A 22,928-nucleotide genomic window follows, 5' to 3' on the forward strand; every position below is an offset into this window, starting at 1 on the left:
AAATGGCCAAATTAAACAGAACAAGTAACCTTTTTTTAACGCAAATAGAAGGCGTTGGATTGGTTAAGGAGAAATGTAGTGAAACCCAAGTGGATGGCGAATGAGTCCACAGTTCTGTTGTCAGTGGCAGAGGTGGGGACACCAAAGAATAGTACAAGATACAGATAAGGGACTGTGACATAAAGTTTCAAAAACTTTTTTAGACCCAACATTTCTTAAGGTCTCGGGCTGCTCAGCAATCCATTTTAGACCCAGTCAAGTCTAATCATATACGGATAAGTTACATGTTTGGTCACCAATGTTTAGTGTATTGTTGTTTGATCACTTAACTTTAAAAAAATTTAATTTTTTCATTAGAGCTTAAGTGTTTAGCGCCAATATTAAAATAGTGTGAGGAATTTCTATTTTTTAAGTTAACCTAAGACTTTTAATGTTCCTCTTATTGTCAGCAAAACGTTATATTTTCTTCTCTCTTCTTTTAGTTTAATTTTTCATGAATTTCACTTGAAATCAACCAAGCTTAAATCAAAACTTAAACCTTATATCGATTTGATAAAGGTGGAAAAAAATATATTACTTTTCTCTTTCTTCTCTTCGTCTTCACTATTTGAATTTTGAAGGAAAAAAAATCCAACATTAATAAATCAAAGGGATCCAAATATTTGAATTTGTGAGAGAAGAATTAACGGGAATCAACCAACAGTTGCGCCGCCAGTGTATTCCATATTATTCCAGAGGGCTCTGCGCGTGAGCCCCATACAGTGTAAACCTTTCTATTTTAATTTTCAAAATTTTCTTTTAATTGTATATCATCGTAAAATAATATTTAATTATTGAAAATAAAATTGAATTCAGGCAGTAATTAGACAGGTTAGTACTGCTTTATAAAATATCTAAAATTATTTAAACTCTACTAATTTTTAACTATTTAAAATATAATAATATATGTATTCTACTCATTCATAATATATGTATATATATTTCTAGTATAGTCAAAATAAAATAGTCATAATTTACTATTATAGATCATTTTAAAATAAAACTGGTAAAGCAAACTAATAACGTAAATATACATGTCATTATTAGTCGAAAGTAATATAGAATATGTCTTATTGATACATGTAATAGAAGAGATTTCAAAAAAGATGTCGGGAGGCTCCTCACTGCACGTCGTTCTTTTTATTCGGACCTATGCATGAAAATCATCACGCGTTAAGTATAATTTAGTGAGACAGTAATAATTCAATATGAGATAATATATATATATATATATATTGAAACAGTCAGAAATAATCCAAATAAAATCTCAAGACATTTCAAACTGATTATTTTAAGATATTTCTTCGTCAAAAACCTGAAAAGAATCATCTTATGATTTTATAAAAAAAATCATAATAATCAATATCAGACATAATAATCATATAACATTACTTTCTATTCATACACTTTTCAAAACTTTCATATTTTGTTTCCATAGCCCAAAGTTTATTTAAGAGAATGCAAGGTACGTGAGTCAGACAAGTGTGTGCAATAAGCACTTCAGTGATATCATTAGAATCAAACTATGCACTCCAAGTGTAATCATATCATCTGCACCAACGGTGCTATACATAATATTCACATATGTATCATATCATAATCATATTCACTCCACCTCATAGTATGTCAATTGTACCTATGACTTTCAATACATATACAATGGGCCTTTAAATTGATACAATATACAATGGGCCTTTAAATCGTTTCAAGATCATTTTAAAATTAATATTTCAAAATTCATAATCATTTTTAATTCATCGATGTAAAACATAAACTTGAGCAGTTCATACCCTAAATAATTCATAAAACTTTATGGAAATATTATGGAAATAATTCATAATTAAAATTAATTAATCATACTTTAAAATAATATGAGGTCGACTTATCGAATCTTTTATGTGATATTCCTAATCACGTGATTTATCTTTTCCTTTCAAGTCGTTTGGGTCGTTATATTTATCGTAATCTAATAACGTAATATAATAACATAACATATTCAAACTATATGTTAGTATTTAACTAACATGATCTAAACTTTAAAAAATATAAAAGTCTATAAAATAAAAGCAACACTTAATCGATACAAAACTAAATCATGTTTCCATCATGAATTTCAAACTTCTCAAAATACTCTTTAACATCCATAAATATTTATTTCCAATATTAACCCCTTGACTTTTGTCAATGGCATAATCAATTCACTAATTATGAATTATTCGCCTCAAATTTTCCATTAAATTCATAATAGTCATTCATTATTATGATCATTTTATTTATATAAATTTTCCAGCATTGTAATTTATTGTCCAAAATAATACTAATATGTTTTCAAGTTCACAAACAAGTACCTATATTTTTTAGACTTTTTCAAATTCCACCCTTCAAATTTACCAAACTTATAATTTGGTTCAAACCAACTTCCCCACTTGAAATTCCAGCATTTAAATGTTAAAGCTTAACATTGAATACCCAAAATATCATATTCTTACAATAATATCCCACAATTCTCAAAACTTGCAAAGTAGACCTTTTTCTATTTCAAGCTTCCAAAATGATCCAAATTGATCTCCAATTCACATAACACTTCTAATATCAATTCAAGACCATAGGAATTATTTCAATATTTTCCCTTAAATTTCCCTAATGGCCGAATGCTTCATAATCTCTATAGCAAACTTTTTGTTAACTTTAAAACATGAATTCAACTCCCTTGCATTAAATTCATGTTAGTTTAATTATCACAATATCAACTTGAATCAAATTCTACCAATATAATATTAACCCTGGTCGTAGCCTAATGGTTCTTATGCAATTCTAAAGAACTTTGATCATTACACATTCTTAAAAATTAATCTATAACATCAATAACATTAAATTCAACCTTTAATTCATCAAACTCAACAAATCCTCCATAAACCCTAACCATCAAATCTCAACATCCAAGCATGTTTAGCATGTATTTCTTATATCAAATGATAGAGAATTTGATATAGATCAATTCTCTATTTCACAACTTAATCCAAAAATCAATCGTATAAGCTTAAAAATCAAAAACAAAGTTCTTACCTCTTAAGCAATGGAGTTTCGACCAAGAGAATTTTTGAAGATGAAAATTTTTCTTGAATATTCTAACATTAATTAATCAAACACTTGGGTTAATACTAATTTAATTGAATTTTAAATTTTATTTAATGAGAATTTCCCAAAATATCATTAATGAACCTTGATAATTACCAAATTACCAAATGTCATTGCGTTGTATTTCATTAAAATATTCATTGGTCAAATATGAATCAATTTAGCTTTGACTTTCTACTTTGGCCATACAAATTTCAAAAATTGCATTTTAGTCACTAAAATTCCATTGTTCGAGCAATTCTAAAAAATTACACTGATATGAGCTAAATATCTCTGATATAAAATATGGAAATAATATTTCCAACCATTATATAACATCCTTCAATTTTTTGTAAAAAAGTCAGTTCGATCCGATTATCCGATTTTTACACTAAACTTTAAAGCTTTATAACTTATAACACAAATCCCATACCGAAAATTTGATTACCATGAAAATTCTTGTTTTAGGCCAAACTATTCATTTACGGGCTAAAATATATATTTTCAAAATTATATCTATGGTCCCTAAACTTTTCAAAGTTTATACTTTAGCCACCAAACTTTCAAAACTTACATTTTAGTCACTAACCAAAATTTGGGGTATTACATTTAGGTATTCGACCTACCTAACCCAAAAGTTGATGGCGACTCCAAAATTGTTTTCTAAAACCTGATCTTTAAAAATTAAGTTGGTTCGGTTGCCCCAAAAAACTTAAGGGTAAACTATACTAGTGACCACCTAACTATATTCCCTTTTCATTTTGACCACCATTTTTGAATTTGTGTCAATTAGGTCACCCAAATATTTAAATACATTTGATCAGGCCACTTACTGTTAACATTTAATGGAAGTGCTGACATGTCAGTTAATAAAATTAGTATAATTATACATTTGATCCTCAATATTTATACATTCTTTCAATTTGGTTATAATTTTAATTTAATTTAATAAATTTAACCTCCAATTAGATGGTGAAAAGTGTCACTATTGTATTGGAAAATATATTATTAATTTTAATTATTTAATTGTATATCCAATCAGGTGGTAACACATACCACCACCATATTTGATATAAAATGTTGAAAATTTTCAACTTACTCTTGGTGTCTTGGTGTCTTTGTGGGGGGGGGGGGAATCAACCAACAACACACAGCTCCTTTAGGAGCATGTAGGGATGGGCATGGGTCGGGTTGGGTCGGGTTTTTGGTCCACCCGATCCGACCCGAGAAGAAGGAACCTCCACCCGTGACCAGACCCGACCCGACAAAATTAGTTTTTCACCGACCCGACCCGAAATAAAAAAAATATTTTTATTCAATAAAAACAGTGACTAAATTGAAAAAAATATATAGAGGGGTATTATTGTAATTATTCCTAAATATATAAGGTAAAATTATATTTTTCCCGGGTCGGGTCGGGTCGAATTTTTTTCACCATAAACCCGAACCCGACCCGACCCGAATACCACATAAAAAACCCGACCCGACCCAAACCCGATTTGTTTTTTAAAACCCGTCGGGTTCGGGTTAGATGCCCATCCCTAGGAGCATGCCAAACCGCTGGGTTGAGTCCCTCAATTAGTATTGGATTAAAACATCTTATATGATATATTATAACCAATGGTAAAGAAAAATTAAGAAACTAACATGATTTTAAATGGATTCAAACTTATATATTGAGTTTTTCTAAATAAAATAAAATTTATATTTTATATTTTTAAACTATCTTTAACTTTTACAAAAAAAATTATAATCATAATATAGTTAATTATTTTAGTTTATTTAATAATTATATATATATATAAATATTATTAATTATGTTAAAAATTAAATTTTACTCTGATAATAAAAAATAAATTTTAAATATATGAATATAATATTTAAAATAATAATAAATTTAATATTTTTAAAATAAATTTAAAATTTAAAAATTAATTTTATCGAAACTTTAATTATCAATAAATTATATTTATTTGTATATAACAAATAATAATTTTAATTTTTAACATAATTTATAATATATATATATATATATTATTAAATAAAATTAAAATTGGTAAATATTAAAATAATTTAATAATTATTTATAAAATAAAGATAGTTTGAAAATATAAAAATCTAAATTTTACTTTTCTTTAGAAAAACTCAATATAAGTTTGAATCCATTTAAAATCATGCTATTTTTCTTTATCATTGGTTATAACATAGGCTTAATACAAAATATGTATCTAAATTATGTATTGAAAAATATTTTAATACCTAAAAATTTTTCATTAAAATTAGGCTCCTAGCTTTTTTGTGTTATCATTTTAAATGTAAACATTTTCTTCATTACCATTTTAAGTGTCTAGACGTTAACCTCGTTAAAAAATCTATTAAATAACACATGTTATGTTCTGATATTTTTTTAGAAATATATATATATATATATATATATATTAACGCAAAAAAAAACTCCCCTGGGCCCCACTCTCACCCCTGCGTCTCCTCTCCCCCACCCCCATCGCAGAACCCCTTCTCTTCCCCCAAACCCTTCATCCTCACGAATGCTCCCAATAATTGGGATGCAATTGAACCAGAATTTCAATGAAATTTCACTAGGAATTGCAACACCTTTGCATCAAATGTATCCCACCCTTGATTTATAAATTAAACATTTTATAATTTGGGAATTAGGGTTTATGATTAGGGATTTTTAGGGATTCAAAACTTTAAAATGAAATATTTCATTTACACCGTTTTGGGTGTTCAATCAGATGCGAATGTATGGGTGTTTTGGTTATGGGTAGTTGGTCAATCACACGTCATTGGGCGTTCGACTGATTGACGATATCGGTGACACCGACGGTACCGACGGTGAAAAAGGGATTAAAACATCTTATATAATATTTTAATTTGTAAAAAAAAATGAATGCGACACATGTCATTTAACATTTTTTTATGGTAGTCACCTAAAAGTGTAACGGATAAACCTTTAGGCATCTATTTTTAATAAAAAATTCTTTACACATTTTTCTAGACATTCTTTAGATACTTATTTTGAATTAAGCCTATAAATATTGATGATCAAATGTATAATTATATCAATTTTATTAACTAACACGTCAACACTTCCTTTAAATGTTAACGTTGATTAAATGCATTTAAATACTTGGGTGACCTAATTGACAAAAATTAAAAAATAATGATCAAAATAGAAAAGGATTATAGTTGAGTGGTCACTGGTATAATTTACCCAAAATAAAAATAGAGGTTGAAATATCAAATCATTCACATGGTGTCTTTGTTACAAGTTGTAATGTATACCTGGCCTTATAAAGACCTGTTTCAAGCCTTGTCATTGATAGAAGTCGAAGAGAAAAAGAGAATAGAAAGAGTGATGGAAGCCAAAATGATGAAACATTATCTGTGTGTTGCGATTATAGTGCTTGTATTCTGCCATTCCTCTAGAGTTATGTCAGCGGAAAACAACGGCAGCACCTCCGTCATCGGCGACGACGGCGACTTGGAGTTCCTGATGGATTCTCATAGCAGTAGATTCCTCCAAGGGAAGGGAAAACTAGCTTACGGGTCACTTCATAAGAACACAGCACCCGGAGATTGTGATAGATCACCAGCATATGATCGGTGCATTCCGGGTAAAAACCCACCACCCTGTAAGCCAGAACATGATTCGGTTTACAATCGTCATGGGGGCTCGTGCTAGGAAAGCGTTCATGCAGAAGGACAAAGGCGTATTCAATTGATTCTACTTTCTAGTAGGGTTAATTCACGATTTCTCCTTTAAAATATCTACTTTTTCTTACTTTGTATACCTTAAACTATTTCTTTTCGGTTTATCATTCCAGCTATCGTTTCCCTATCAATGTATCCTTCAAATTATCATTCTCATCTCAATTTATTTCAAAATAAAAATGTCAATAATAATAATATAACTATGACACGTTACTAATAAACGTCAATAATTTTTAAAATAAAACCAAACCAATAATTTAAAAGACATATTAAAATAGAATAGTTTAGAATACAAAATAAAAAAGGTGTACAACATAAATAGTTTTTTTTAATAATTAATATTACTTTAAAGCTTTTGGTGCCTTGTCTATGGGTCATATATCATATATTCATATTGATCTTCGAATCACGAACCAAACAATCTCAATAATAATAGAATGATTGTCATTTTCTGAGGTCGGAAACAGACGTAGGAGTTTAGTTAATGGATGCGCACTTAAAAAGTTATATTGAAATTTTTAGGGGCTTATAAAATTTTAGGAGATGCAAAATTAAATAATCAATAAAAAATACAAAAAAAAAACTTAAAATATAATAGAATTTAAAATTTATGGGGATGTGAGTGATATTATAGTATGTATCAGTTATCATAATATTTACTCCACTTGCTGTTGTACCTCACAAATTAGAATAATTCCCATGGCGAAATGATTTAAAGTTATTAGGGTAATTAGGGCCATAGTGTGTTGTTTTTTAATATCCTAATTTTATCTTCAAAATATAACTTTTATTTTAAATCAGTCCTTAAAGTTTTGAATGTTTCAATTCTATTCCCAAACTATGACCTTCATTTTAAATTGATCTCCAAATTTTTATACATTTCAATTTTATCTCAAATTATCAGCATATGCTAATCATATCCCTTGTTAATGCAGTCGTTAGGCCAAATTATATTATTATATGTTTGAAAAAATTAAAATTTAGGATGAATTTTGGGATGAAATTAGAAGATTAAAAAAATAAATATGATGAATTAACTCTAATATTTATAAATAACAACTCAATTAATCTAATGACATTCAATGCCTTAAATAAGATATAATTTTATATATTGTCGTAATGACGTTGTGAACGAAAAGAATTAAATTGAAATTGTTAACTCACAAAAAAACTTTTATAATATTCTATCTATATTAGTTAGTTAATTGGTTGAAGGGTTAATACAAAAATAAGTGTTCGAATTATGCCTTTAAAATATTTTAGTGCCTAAAAATATTTTCACTAAAAATAAGTGTCCAGACATTAACCGCTGTTAAATATCTTTGTTAAGTGCCTGACGACCGTTTAGGTTAGGAAATTGAAATTGAGAATTAGGGATTAAATTTTGGGGGCTTTTAGATTTAGGGATTTTTGGTCACGGTAAGGACGACGATTGATCAATGGGTGGGTGACCGTTCGACGATGACGACGGTGGCCGAAAATGGCTAGTAACGGTTGGTAATGGAGTTGAAATGAGAGATTTTAGTTTTTAGGGGCTTTTTTATAATTTCAGTAAAAAATGAGGGTTTTTTGTAAATAAATTATTTTTTATTTTTTAATAAAAAATATTTTTATTATTAAAAAATTTAAAAATAATCGGTGAGTATATAAAAGTATAACTAAGAAAATATTAAACACATATTTTTAATAAAATTTCTTTAAACACAAAAACTTTTTTCGAGACATAACTTAATGATCTATTTTTGTACTAAGCCATGGTTGAATTTCGATCATTATTAAAAATATTAATATTTATATATTATATTTTGTGATCAAAATTCAAATTTTTGTTATCTCTAATTGTGTGGCCCAAGTTACGAATTGGTGCTTGGCATGTTGTGGCCCCTCAAAGTGGCAAAATATAATAATCGAGGTGGATAAATTATTTATCGACAATTTAAATTTTATTTTTGGTTCTATGATAATTGTTTTAGTGAAAAGAGAATTCCTCACGATGGTGACAAATTTTAAAAAAAATATTTTATTAAAAATTATCATAAAAAATAATAAATTTTAATAAAAAATATATTTTATTAAAATTCGTAATTCTCGTATAACAAGGTTTAAGCCACTGAAATAATTATTGTATATTACTGATCAAATTTTAAACCAGTCATATAAGCCCAAATGATTATTCCACCTGAATTGTTAACCTAATTTTACCCTATCGAAGTAGTAGTGATTTTCATCGTGTGCGGATAGCATCATTGCTTAGTGGGTTGGGTTTGGTGAATAAAATTATATTCAACTTGAAAAAAAGTTAACATTCTTTAATTATTCGATTATAATTTTATATAATCAATTTGATCCGATAAAATTTTAATAAAATTTGAGTAATAAAATACGATTCATAAATTTAAATTTTTTTTATTAGATTCGATCAAATACTTATCTCTAGGTTCGGTTTTTTTCGGCTGTGGCTGTTCCTCTACCCATTTTGACTGTGTAAGACCTTATCTCCAGAGAGTATTAGGAGTTGGTGTTTGGTATGCTGTTCCGCATTAGAGTCCTAGTGGCTTTCGTCAACTATGTGCGACATATCCTAATGTTGAGTATGAGCATATTAAAAATATTTTTTAAGATTAATATACTTACGCTAATAATATAAAACTTTTAAATGAATATATATATAAAAATTATGATTAATATTTTAATAAAATAAATAATTAATAAAAAAATGTCTGAACCTGCCACTGGCCGGCGTAATGATGAACGATTAAGAAAAACAAAAACGAATAGCTTAAAATTACCAACCATAAAAGGACCTTTGTAAATTGACGTTCGAGAGAGCAAGAGAGTTGAATTAAAAAAAAACATGGGAGCTAAAATGATGAAAAAACATCTCTCTCTTGCAATTTTAGTGCTTGTAATCTGGGATTCAATGCATCCATCTACAGCCATGTTGATGAAAACCAACAGCAGCACCTCGATCATCGCCCACGACGACGACTGGGAGTTCCTGATGGATTCTCATAGCAGTAGGTTCCTGAGAAGCGGTGATCCTGTGACCGACGGAACACGCAATCCCGATAAACAAGCAATAGATTGTGGGAGAGGTAAGCCTTATAAGCCCTGCACCCCGAAACAAAACTCCGGCACCCCTCGACCGGAAAACCAGGGGGTTTACAATCGTGACAAAGGACGCTAGAAAACTCTACTGTGGAGCTTACAACCGTGTGTGGAGGTGACTACTTTAAAGCCTTGCCTGTAATGTTATGATAAACTACGCATTTAATATTTAAATTATTATTTTAATATATTTTAATATTTATATTTTTAATTATTTTAAAATCATATTTAATTTTTTGTTTTATTTTAATATATTATCTTTAAAATTTTAACGTATTTAATACGTAAATTATCAATTTTGATTTATTTTTGTACTTAAATTTTTAATTTCTCCCAAAAACTTAACATTAATTTTTGAACGAACTATTAAAATAAAATAAAAACTAAATTTTAGTTATGCTTTTGAAAAAATTAAAAGTTTACGTGTTAAAATATATTAAAATTAATAGTTTAGGTATTGAACGTGTACTTTATCCTAAATTTTATAGGTAAACTTCACATTTACTACTTAAACTATTAGTTTTAATATGTTTCAGTACCTAAATATTTAATTTTTTTTAAAATCATACCTAATGTTTAGTTTTTGTTTCGTTTAGTATCTCATCGTTAAAAACTTAACGAGTGAACTGTTGACACTTTTTTATGAGTAAATTGCACAATTCATCACTCATTTATCTTCTCACTCATATTTTGATAACTAAAGTTCAATTTTTTAATTTAATTACTTAACTTTCAAATTACTCATGATTTAATCACTCTAACATTCAAATTATTTTTTTTAATTTTAATTATATATTAATAAAAATAATAATAATAATGCAATGTCACAAAAATTATTAAGAAAATAAATTAGAGTGATTAAAATAAGAGTAATTTGAAAGTTATGTATCTAACTTGAAGTTTTTTAAACTTAAGTATTAAAATAGGAGTGAAAAGATAGTTGAGTGATGAATGATGTAATTTACCCATAAAAATATAGTTCCAGTTTTTATTGTTGAGATATTGAAATAAAACAAAAATTAAACGTTAAATATGATTTTTAAAAAAATTAAAAATTTAAGTACTAAAACGAACTAAAACTAATAGTTTTAATACTAAACACGCAACTCACCCAATTTTATATTGTTATGCAAGTGATCATAATTGCTACTGCATTTGCAAAAACGTCTATCGGCAACCAACTGTCCTCAAATGAAAACTTATAATCTTCTTCTCCTTCTTCAGTTTACTTGCATGGGCACATTTTTGAAATAAAGATGAAATTGATATCCGTTAGTATGTGATCACAACTTAATCAAATATTAAATATAAATTGAATTAGATGATTAATCGATTAATAAAAATAAAATAAAATTGAAAAGATTATCCTTATCTTTATAATGCTTAATTTAAATTAACTAATTAATTGATTGAATACTAATAATTATAAGAAACCATAGATGTTAATACCAATTTAATCAAATATTAAATATAAATGTTAACGTTTTAGTAAAGTAAAATTTATAAATGAATCCAATATTTATTCTTAATTGAATATTTGATGCATTGGAGTATATAGTTTAATGTAACTATATATCATTAAATTAAATGATGATAATGATTATAATATAATATAATTTTAAAATATTAGAATACATATCATCATATAATTTATAGTAAATTATATAAACGATGATTGATATTTAAGCAGGTTTTTCTCTTTTTAATATTGTTTTTAAAGTAACGATTGTATCATTGATGTTAACGTGAGTAATAAAATATCGATGTGACACATTAAATTACTTATATGATATTGTTTGTTCATGTGAGACAATTATCAGTGTTGGATTTAAAAATATTTTTAGAATGAGTATATATATATTAATAATAAAAATTTATTGTATGTGGTATATACACATAAAATTTTAAGATAAACGCTTTTAATAAAATTAACAACTAACATAAAAAAATTCAGATTTCAAAAAATCCATGCTGAGATATACATAGATCCACCACTACAACCACGATGATCGATTGTCTGACTCTCCTCTATTTTTAATCGACGTTTGACATAATTGTTTATAAAGAAAAAATCAAATCACATAAGGGTAAATTGTTCGGAAAATTCATACACTTGAGTTGATCAATCAGGGAAATGCATGAATAATTATCAGATGAGCGGAAGATCATTGTCGAGGGAATGTCTCAGGAAATGTGGGTTAATATACGGCAGTACCGGATACATTAAAATGTATTTAATAAATTCGGTTTAGCGGTACCTATTATGTTGACAACTAATAATGTTTTAGGTAGAAAATATGAAAAACTATTAAAAAATTTGGTAACCGGTAAACTTGGTTATCGATAAGTATCTATTTTTTATAAAAGTGTCCATACTTTTAACATATCAAGTAAATTTTACCGGTTTTGTCATAATGAATCTGGTTTTGTCATATTTTTACCTGTTATATTGTAAAGTATCTATCATTTTTATAAAAGTGTCTATACTTATTTCACTGTGAAAATATATTTATTATTATCTTTGGTTAATATTGTTAAATTTAAATTCTAAATAATATTTTATAAAATATCAAAACAATCAAATAATTTTGTGTGTAAATGAAATTATTAAATTAATATTATAGGTGGAAAACATGAAACACTATTAAAAAAATTGAAACATAAATTACATAACTTTAAAAAAAGTATATATTATTTTTATAAAAGTGTCCATACTTATTTCACTGTGGAAAATATATTTATTATTATCTTTGGTTAATATTGTTAAATTTAAATTTTAAATAATATTTTATAAAATATCAAATAATCAAATAATTTTTTGTGTAAATAAAATTCTAAATAATATTGTCGGTGGAAAACATGAAACACTATTAAAAAAAATTGAAACATAAATTACATAACTTTAAAAAAAGTATATATCATTTTTATAAAAGTGTCCATATTTATTTGACTGTGGAAAACATATTTATTATTATATTTGGTTAATATTATCGAAAGTAGTTTCGAGCTAAATGTATCTATCGACAATTTACTAAAGGCCTAAAGATATTTAATCTTTAGATATTTTATTTAAATAAAAATAATTAAATATTATATATTTTTTAACTTAACGAGAGTATATATATATACATAATTTGAACGAAAGTGGTTAAACTTATAATTTATCCTAAAATTATTAAACTGAAAATTAACATAAAAAGTTAATTAAAAAAACCAAAGACTAAAGTTTCTTTCTCAAACAATAATTTTAACCGACCCTAAATCAGTAGGGTAAGACACGTATGCATGGGAATGCCGACTGTCGGCAGATGACGACAAATCTTTCAAGTCAAGCGGGCCTTGTAAATTATTTGGCGACCACTTTCTCAGTGTCCGTCAAAATACTAAATCACTCCATCCACCCTACGATCTTTATTATTAATATCCGTCGATAGATCACCTACTCGACACCTTCTAAATTAGTGGTCTCACATGCTAAGTTAAGAGAAAACATGGGAGATCCTTATCGCCGTCTTAAAGGCCAAATTACTGTACATCTAGCAATTCTGCTTCTGATGCTGATGCTGATGATTCCGTGGTGCACAAGCCATTATGCTTTAGATTCACCGGAGAAGAGTAACAACCTCGGCTTCTTCCACTGCAACGGCTCGTCCGCCGCTGAATGCTTTAGCCTGGGATTCAACTTGTTGGTGGAGTCGGAAACAAGAAGAATGCTGCAGCAAGGTGGTGGACGGCCGTCGAGCAACACCCTTAAGCCCAATGCTGCTTGTAATCGTGATAAGTTCGGCTACTTATGCACTCCACCGAGAAATAAAGATGTTAAAAGATCTGAAAATTGTCGAGGGAGTACGTTCAATCGTGGCTGCCACCAAGTACACAAATGAGTAGTCGATTTACCAGTATTCACCTGTTTCCTTTTCTCTTTTCATTGAGTCCTGGGTTGTTTAAGTTAGATCTTTGATGTTTAATCGTGATAACATATCATTGGCTCAATAAACCCAAAGCGAATAATGTGGAGGACTGTTTAAGCCAAATTCTATTGTTTGAGGCAGCTGTTTATGGTGTAGGTTAATATTGAAGATTATAGATGCAATTTATCTAAGCATACATGAAACCACCTTGAAATCTATTGGATCTTTCTAAAATGGACTTGGCATTACTCTTGAGATTCCTCATCAACAAGCTTGCATGTTTCGATCATCGTCCTTGGGGATCTCTAATCTCGGAAAACACTGCCCTTGGTCGTGTTTTTATCAGAATCTTCTGTCATAAAACTTTGTTCATCACTTGTTGTCAAATTGAAAGTACTAATGCTCTTGGAATTCATGACATGATCGCCAATGCTACTGAACACTTCCTCACTGTCATCTTCCATTCCGTAGCCTGTAAAAGGGGTCTCGGCAACGATGACTGCACCGACATTTGCCGTATGCCCCTCCTCCTCCTCGGCAAGTTCTTGTAATTGCAGAACGAACTGTAGGCCCCATACCACAGCATCCATCGATGACCTCTCTGTTCCTTCATCATCCAAGCAATTCATTACCACTTCAGTGAACTTTTTCAAACACTCGGGCACAATCTTACCTTTCAAAAATGGATCGATGATTTTGTCAAGTGTTCCATTTTGACGGCATTGTTGGAACCATGGTTCTAAGCTTATATCTGAGCCTTCTCGGCCGACCGGATGAGTGGTGGCCTAGCACATAATATTTCACAAAGGACCACTCCGAATGAATAAACATCGGATTTTTCAGTTGTCCTCGACGGGAATACTCGGGATCCAAATAACCGATGATGCTTTTAACAACCGTGCTGACATGGGTTTGGGACATGTTCGTGGGGCCAATTCTAGACAACCCGAAATCCGAAATCTTAGCCACCCATTTCTCATCCAACAGGATATTTGTTGTCTTGACGTCTCGATGAATGATTGGGTGGTTAGCAACTGAGTGAAGATACTGCAACCCGATTGCGGCACCAAGACAAATCTCTAGCCTTTGTTTCCATGGAAGTGGAGGGTTGTCGGAGTTGTAAAGATGATTACGAAGTGTCCCACGTGACATGTAATCGTATACGAGGATCATCTCGCCACCATCATTGCAGTAGCCTATCAATGACACCAAGTGAACGTGTCGTAGCTGGGAAAGCATCTCGATCTCGGTCCTGAATTCATGAGCACCTTGTTGAGACCCCGGGTTCAACCGTTTGATTGCAACTTGGGTGGCACCACTATCGATGAATCCTTTGTACACGTTGCCGAAGCCTCCGAAACCGACAATGAAAACATCGTCGAAGTTGTTGGTTGCTCCTTTGATCTCAGCCAGTGAAAAACAGCGACAAAGATCAGAAGGCAGAGATGAGCCACAAGACTCGGATGGCTTGGATGATTTCATTGTAGAGGAAACCTGACTCAACTGTAGAATACCCTTATTGGAACCGGCATCTTTCTGTCTCATCTTTCGACGGAAAAAGAAGAAACAAAGAATAGACAGAACAACGATGTACGATATTACGCCCCCCACTATGTCGAATACTGGTTTCTTGTCGTTATTGGATTTGGTTGAGGTCGGTGGTGAATTTGTTTGTTGATTTATCCTGATTGGATCAGGATTGGGTCCGGCTAAATCAAAACCGTTGCTCAATTTGAAGATTTCTACCCCATTCAATATTGCATCAGAATAAAGAGTTCTCCAAGCTGGCGAAGGATGCAAAGCAATAGTGAGATTTTGCTGCTTTTGATTTCCTTTGCTTCCTATTGGAACAAACATAATCCCGATATACTGGAACCCCGTTTCCACCACTCCAAGCTATAACTCTGCTTGAGTTTCTGCAGTTAAATTAGCCAAGAAAATCTTGAAGACTCTATCGCTTTGTTTCGTTACCTCTCTCTGGAACTCGCAAAAATGTAACCTTGCTAAGTACTTGAACCCAGAATCAAACGGAAACTCCCATGTCAGGTTATAGATCTTATTCTCCGTCTTGCTCGTCCCCATGGATCTTGCAGTCAGATAAACTTCCCTTGGAGCAGAGAACGATGGTATACTGCTGAAGGTGAGATTAACACTGATATTAACAGGAAGAGCACTTGGTTAGTTGGTTTCGCTATTGTCAAATAGTCTTCGTCATTTAACCAGGCCCTGAACATCCCAGTGTCATTTTTCGGCGAGATTTCGCTCCCGCTGACGTTGATTCGATACATCAGCTCAACGGAGGCGTCGTTTCCTACGGTGTACAAGCTTCCCTGGCCCTGGCCTAGAAAGGTACTCCATCTTCATCACCGACTGCTCCATAATATAGATTGGGTGGCATGGAAACAACTTCGATTCCATTGATGAAGGCATAAGAAGCAGCGATATCAGGACTTGGGACGAACGTTAAGTTTAACCGCCGACCTTCATCAACGTGTACAAAATATATTCTTTGACTAGTGGATGTTCACTTGAAGCATGAAGTACAGCACTGAAATTTCGAAGAAGGGTAAACTGACCAGCTTTAACAGAGAAGAAAGCTTTATTAGAAGGAAAGCCTGAATATGAAGTTGGATAGAAGTAGACGCGAATGAATTTTGGTCCTGTGGTGAGGGGAATTAAGTAGGTGAACTCTGAGTAAGATACACGAGCTGTAGTGTAAGGGACCGGATCAACTGATGAGGGCGATTGAGATGGAATCGCCTGTGACTTGTTCTTATTGTCACGCCCTTGGAACTTCGACGCCTCGGAACGTGCGGCCTTAGTCGCTTTCTTAGTGATCGCGACTAAGTAAGCCTGAAAATATCCTAAGCAAGGATGCTTAGAACCTCGATGGAAGCTAGACAAGAGAACTAACACAAGAAGGAAGATAAGAAAGCTTTGAGAGAAGAATGCTCTTATGATTTCTCAAAGTGAAGGAGTGAGTACAAATGAGGAGGGGAGGCCTCTATTTATAGCTAAAGCTCCCCTCAATGAACGGCTAAGATCTAATTACATCGACGGTCGAGATTAATCTTTACCTACCAAAAACAAGTGGGCATTATCTATACATATTTGAATGCCACCTAAGTCTTTGTGGCTTCTAGAAGGTCCAAAACACCACTTGGGCTGCTCTTCATGGGCTAACCTCGGTTGTGGGCTCGTGGTCCGTGACATTCTCCCCCACTCGTTCTGGTGACGCCCTCGTCACTCGTCTGGCATGAAATTGATCTATTCGGGTTTTGAACTACCAGAGTCCCTCGGCATGCTCCCAACTCCCTTCGCACTCGGGTTGTCCCTTCCACAAAACGAAGTACTCATGCCTCGGGCGGTGTCCTGGTCGTCTAATAACTCTCTCCGCCTGTATATCTTGGATCTCCTTGTCATAGGAGATCGCTACTCCGACTGGCGCTCGGTGTGACTTGCCTCGATCTGGATCCTCGGTATCCTGATGGTATGGTTTGAGCAGGCTAACATGGATGGCGGGATACGCTCGGATGGTTGGAGGCAACTCCAATTTGTAGGCCATGGTGCCTACTCGCTTCACGACTCGAAAAGGACCCTCGTATCTTCGAACAAGCCCCTTGTGCACGTCCGCATGGCACAAAACGTTGGCCAATTTTGCAAGGACAAGGTCGCCAACTTCAAAGTTCATGTCCCTCCGCTTTCGGTCAGCCCACTTCTTGGTCCGTTTTCTCGCCTTGTTCAAACAAGCTCGGGCTAAGTCGTGTTGCTCGTGCCACTCCTTGGCAACGTTGTGTGCTGATGGATTAGGCCCCTCATATTTGGTAACAACCGTGTTAGGTGTCATCGGTTGTTGCCCGGTCACGATCTCGAACGGACTTTGGTTTGTCGCCTCGCTCCGTTGCAAGTTGTAGGAAAATTGGGCCACATCCAACAGCTTTGACCAATCTCGTTGGTTGGCACTCACGTAGTGCCTCAAATAGATCTCTAACAGAGCATTCACTCGCTCAGTTTGCCCATCGGTTTGTGGATGAACTGCGGTGAAAAAGTTCAAGCTCGATCCCATCAGTTTGAACAACTCCGTCCAGAACCTCCCTGTGAACCGCGTGTCCCGGTCACTAATGATGGTTTTCGGCATTCCCCAATACTTTACCACATGCTTCAGGAAAAGTCGAGCCGCCTCCACGGCTGGACAGACTTTAGATGTCGGTATGAACTTCGCATACTTTGAAAACCTGTCAACCACAACCATTATACTTGAAAGTCCATTAGTTTTGGGCAAACCTATGATAAAATCCATGGAAATACTTTCCCATGAGCGTTCCGGAATGGGCAATGGTTGCAGCAGTCCCGTCGGTTTCTTTGTCTCGATCTTGTCTTGTTGGCATACAAGACAAGTCTTCACATAGGCCTGCACATCTTCAGCCATGTGCGGCCAATAGTATTGCTCCGAAAGTAGGGCCATAGTCCGATCAACTCCCGGGTGTCCCGCCCACTTGGAATCATGGCATTCCTTCATGAGCTCTTTGCGTAACTTCCCATATCGAGGCACAAAGAGACGATGGCCTCGGTGGTAAAACAATTATCCTTCGAGCCAAAACTCCCAGGTTCGCCCCTCTTTGGCTCCCTCAATGATTCGTTCGGCCACAGGATCATGGGGTAATCATTCTTTGATTCTCTCGAGGAGAGTACCTTTCACAGTTTCGATGGCATACCTTCGGCTTAAGCCATCTGCAACACAATTCACTTTCCTTGGCTTGTACTCCAAGGAAAAATCGAACTCGGCAAGAAACTCTTGCCAACGAGCTTGCTTGGGGGACAACTTCTTTTGGGTGAGGAAGTAACTGTTAGCAACATTATCCGTGAACACCACGAACTTGGACCCAAGCAAGTAATGTCGCCATGTGCGTAAGCAGTGTACAACTGCCGTCATCTCTTTTTCATGAATCGAGTACCTCTTCTCGGTCTCGTTGAGCTTCCGGATCTCGTATGCAACCGGATGTCCCTCTTGCATGAGGACTCCACCAATGGCAACATCGGATGCATCAGTGAAGACTACAAAAGGCTTGGTGTTGTCTGGCAACACCAACACGGGCTCATTCACCATGGCCTCCTTGAGCTTTTTAAAAGCATCTTGACATTTCATGCTCCATTCCCACACCTTGTCCTTCTTGAGTAGCTCGGTCAAAGGTGTGGCAATCTTGGAATAGCCCTTCACGAACCGTCGGTAGTAGTTGGCTAGCCCCAAGAATGCTCACAATTCAGTTACCTTGGTGGGTGGCTTCCACTCATCAATCGCCCGGATCTTGTCTTTGTCCATCTGGAGCTTGCCTCCTCCAACGACATGGCCTAGGAACGACACCTCCTTATGAGCGAACGAGCACTTTTCCTCTTTAACATAGAGCTTGTTATCTCGTAAGACTTGGAACACTCTTCTCAAGTGTTCGATGTGTTCCTCTAAGGTCTTACTGTACACCACAATATCATCAAGGTAAACTACAACGAAATGATCTAGAAAGGGTTGTAGTACCTTGTTTATCAATGTGCAGAAGGTGGCCGGAGCATTCGTGAGGCCAAAGGGCATCACAAGGTATTCGTAAGAGCCGTACCTGGTCACACAAGCTGTCTTCGGTTCATCTCCTTCGGCTATCCTGACTTGGTAATATCCCGATCGTAAATCTAGCTTGGTGAACCACCTTGCACCACCAAGTTGATCGAACAAGTCCGTAATGAGGGGAATGAGATACTTGTTCTTTACTGTGAGCTTGTTTAAAGCTCGGTAATCTATGCACATCCGTAGAGAACCATCGTGCTTCTTTTGAAATAGCACCGGTGCACCATAGGGGGACTTGGATGGTCGGATGTATCCGACATCGAGGAGATCCTTCAATTGTTTGCGCATCTCCTCTAACTCGGGTGGAGCCATTCGTTAAGGGGCCCGAGCGGGGGGCTTTGCATTCTCCACAAGCTCAATCTTGTGATCCACCTCCCCATTTGGAGGTAACTTCTTGGGTAACTCGGCAAGCATCACATCTTTGAATTCTGCCAAGACATGACTTACCATGTCGGGAATTCCCTTGGTCGTGGTTGGTTCGTCGCACACCAAGGTAGCTAAGAAGGTCGGTTCTTCCTTGCGCACCGCCTTCGAGAATTAGATTGCAGACAACATCTTGGCCTCAATTCCGGGCCCTCGGCTCACGGGAACAATGCATTGTTGTTTTGGATCCAGGATACACAAGCAATCGGCAAAAGGCACTGGGAAAGCATTTATTCGGTCCAAAAAACTTAACCCAAGAACAAAGTCGAAGTCATCGAGAGGGATTACCTTAATGGCTTCCTTTCCGGACCAACCTCCGACGGTTAGCTCGATTCCCTTTGCGACCCCCGCAATTGGAACTTCTTTGGCATTCACGGTTTTGATGGATCCCGTTGTCTTCTCCACATGAAGGCCAAGTCTCTTGGCAATTTGTTCGGACATGAACAATTCTGAGGCACCTGTGTCCACCAGTGCGCTCATTTTTTGGCTTGCGACGGTGATGTCTACGTACATCAATCCCTTCTTCTTGTGGCCCTTCTTGACCTCCATGGTGCTAAGGATGAAGCCAAGTTTGAGAGTCTCACTCTCTACCCCATCATTCTCCTTGATGGCAGCAACTTTCACAAGTTAAGGACAATCTCGTTTCATATGATTTCCTCCACAAGAAAAGCATGATAATTCCCCATTCTTCTCCCAAGGATTGAAGAGCTTTTTGGGTCGATCATTCGGTTTCCCATGATTTCCCGTTGGCTTGTGAAAGTTTCCTTTGGCCTTTTCTCCCCCACTATTACCTTTGGGTTTCGACCTGGATTGGAGAGAGTCGGTCCTTTTTGCTTCAAACGGGGCAATAGCTTCGGCTGCATCTAATGCCTTGGAGAGTTCGGTCACTCCCCTCCTTTGAATCTCCATGTTGGCCCAACGTTGTAGTCCATCCATGAATGCAAAGTAACCTTCAGACTCGCCCAAGTCCGGGATTTGCATCTTGATCTCTGTGAAGTTTTTGACATACTCCAAGATAGATCGGTCATGCTTTAATTGTTTCAATTTTGCTCGAGCCTCGTGCATGGCATTCTTCGGATAGAAATGCTCCTTGAGTTCTCCCACGAACTCCTCCCACGTCCCGATTGGTTTTGTAATCTCGGAACACCTACGACGCCACCATAACATAGCAACATCGGTAAGATAATTGGAAGCAACATTTACCTTGGTGGTATCATCCCCGATACCCATGCCACGGAAGAATTGCTCCATGCTCCAAATGAAATTCTCCACATCTTGGGCATTTCAACTCCCCTTATACTCCTTCGGCTTAGGGACATCGATCCTGTGTCTTGGTGCTTGCGCCTCCCCAGTCACTCCATTCAACACGGCACCCTTGTAGACGAGCAGCTCGCTCTTGAGCTCCTTTACCTCCCGTATTATTTCGACCCTCATAGCCAAGTACATGCTCTCGAGGCCTCTGGTACGCTCGTCTACGTTCTCCGTCAACTCGCTGATGAGTGCTTGGGTTTCTTCACGGAGTACATCCTCTACGATCTCCACCTTCTCCAAGCGAGATTCAACCGAGTCTTGAGTCTCTTGGACTTCATTATATCGGTCTTCTAATCTACCGACCCTTTGCTAAAACGAAGCCACAATATCCTTCGAGCTCCCTCGTTTCTTTGCCACAGCAGCGCGAGTCTCCATCACTTCACTTGTGGGGACCTCGTCTTGGTTGTGTTGTGCCATTTCTCGTAGAACTAGCTCTGATACCACTTGTCACGCCCTTGGAACTTCGACGCCTCGGAACGTGCAGCCTTAGTCGCTTTCTTAGTGATCGCGACTAAGTAAGCCTGAAAATATCCTAAGCAAGGATGCTTAGAAACTCGATGGAAGCTAGACAAGAGAACTAACACAAGAAGGAAGATAAGAAAGCTTTGAGAGAAGAATGCTCTTATGATTTCTCAAAGTGAAGGAGTGAGTACAAATGAGGAGGGGAGGCCTCTATTTATAGCTAAAGCTCCCCTCAATGAACGACTAAGATCTAATTACATCGACGGTCGAGATTAATCTTTACCTACAAAAAACAAGTGGGCATTATCTATACATATTTGAATGCCACCTAAGTCTTTGTGGCTTCTAGAAGGTCCAAAACACCACTTGGGCTGCTCTTCATGGGCTAACCTCGGTTGTGGGCTCGTGGTCCGTGACATTATTGTTTGGTTGCTCTATGAGATTGAATTTCCCACTGCCATCTCGGAACCAAGGACGTTGATCCTGAGATGTGCCACCCTTGGAAGAACCATAATCAATCGTGATGGTTTCTACAGGGTCGTAAGAGGTAACCGGGGCATCTCCTGTAACCGGAACGACAAGGTATTGGATGAAGAATAAGAGAAACAAGAGGTTTTGAAGGGGGAAAACACTTGTTTTGCTCGAATTCTCCATTGCAAGGGAAAAGCAGATAACCAGAGAAAGATGCATATGAATAAAGATTGAAAATTAATACTCTTTCCCTAGTTCCACGTTCGAATTTTCATGCAACTCTCTCTTTCACTTGTTCCACATTTCCACATTTGTTTTCTATATACAAATTGTAAATTGATTTGATAACCATTTGGAAATATCTTTGTTATGCTACTATCATTACCCTATTGCGTATCGATCATGGAAGACTAGCCGGTGATGTACCTTTCGGCCCGACTTCGTTTGTGCTATTGTCCAAATAATAAGATGCCGCGAGAGATTTCTTCTGGAGCATTTCTACATTTTTATTCGTGTGAGAATGGAATATTTTATTTAACAGAAATCGAATCCCGTTGACAAGTCAATGCATGTGATAACTATTTGGACCCCCACTACTTAATTATTAACAAGTCAACTACCCTGTGTTTTTTTGGTCGATCAAATCATTCTTATACGATCTGGCTAACCAAACTGACACGCTTTTAATGAATATTTATCTTTTTGACACCGTTTAATATATATTTCCCGAAGTGGTA

General features: G+C 34.8%; 1 pseudogene; it reads right to left on the reverse strand.

The window, feature by feature from the left end:
- Positions 1-14,196: 14,196 nt before the first annotated feature.
- Positions 14,197-22,438, reverse strand: LOC120153262 (annotated as a pseudogene).
- Between the last annotated feature and the right edge of the window lie 490 nt (positions 22,439-22,928).

This window comes from Hibiscus syriacus, unplaced genomic scaffold (assembly GCF_006381635.1).
Source record: "Hibiscus syriacus cultivar Baekdansim isolate YM2019G1 unplaced genomic scaffold, ASM638163v2 tig00111099_pilon, whole genome shotgun sequence".
In the NCBI taxonomy this organism is placed as follows: domain Eukaryota; kingdom Viridiplantae; phylum Streptophyta; class Magnoliopsida; order Malvales; family Malvaceae; genus Hibiscus; species Hibiscus syriacus.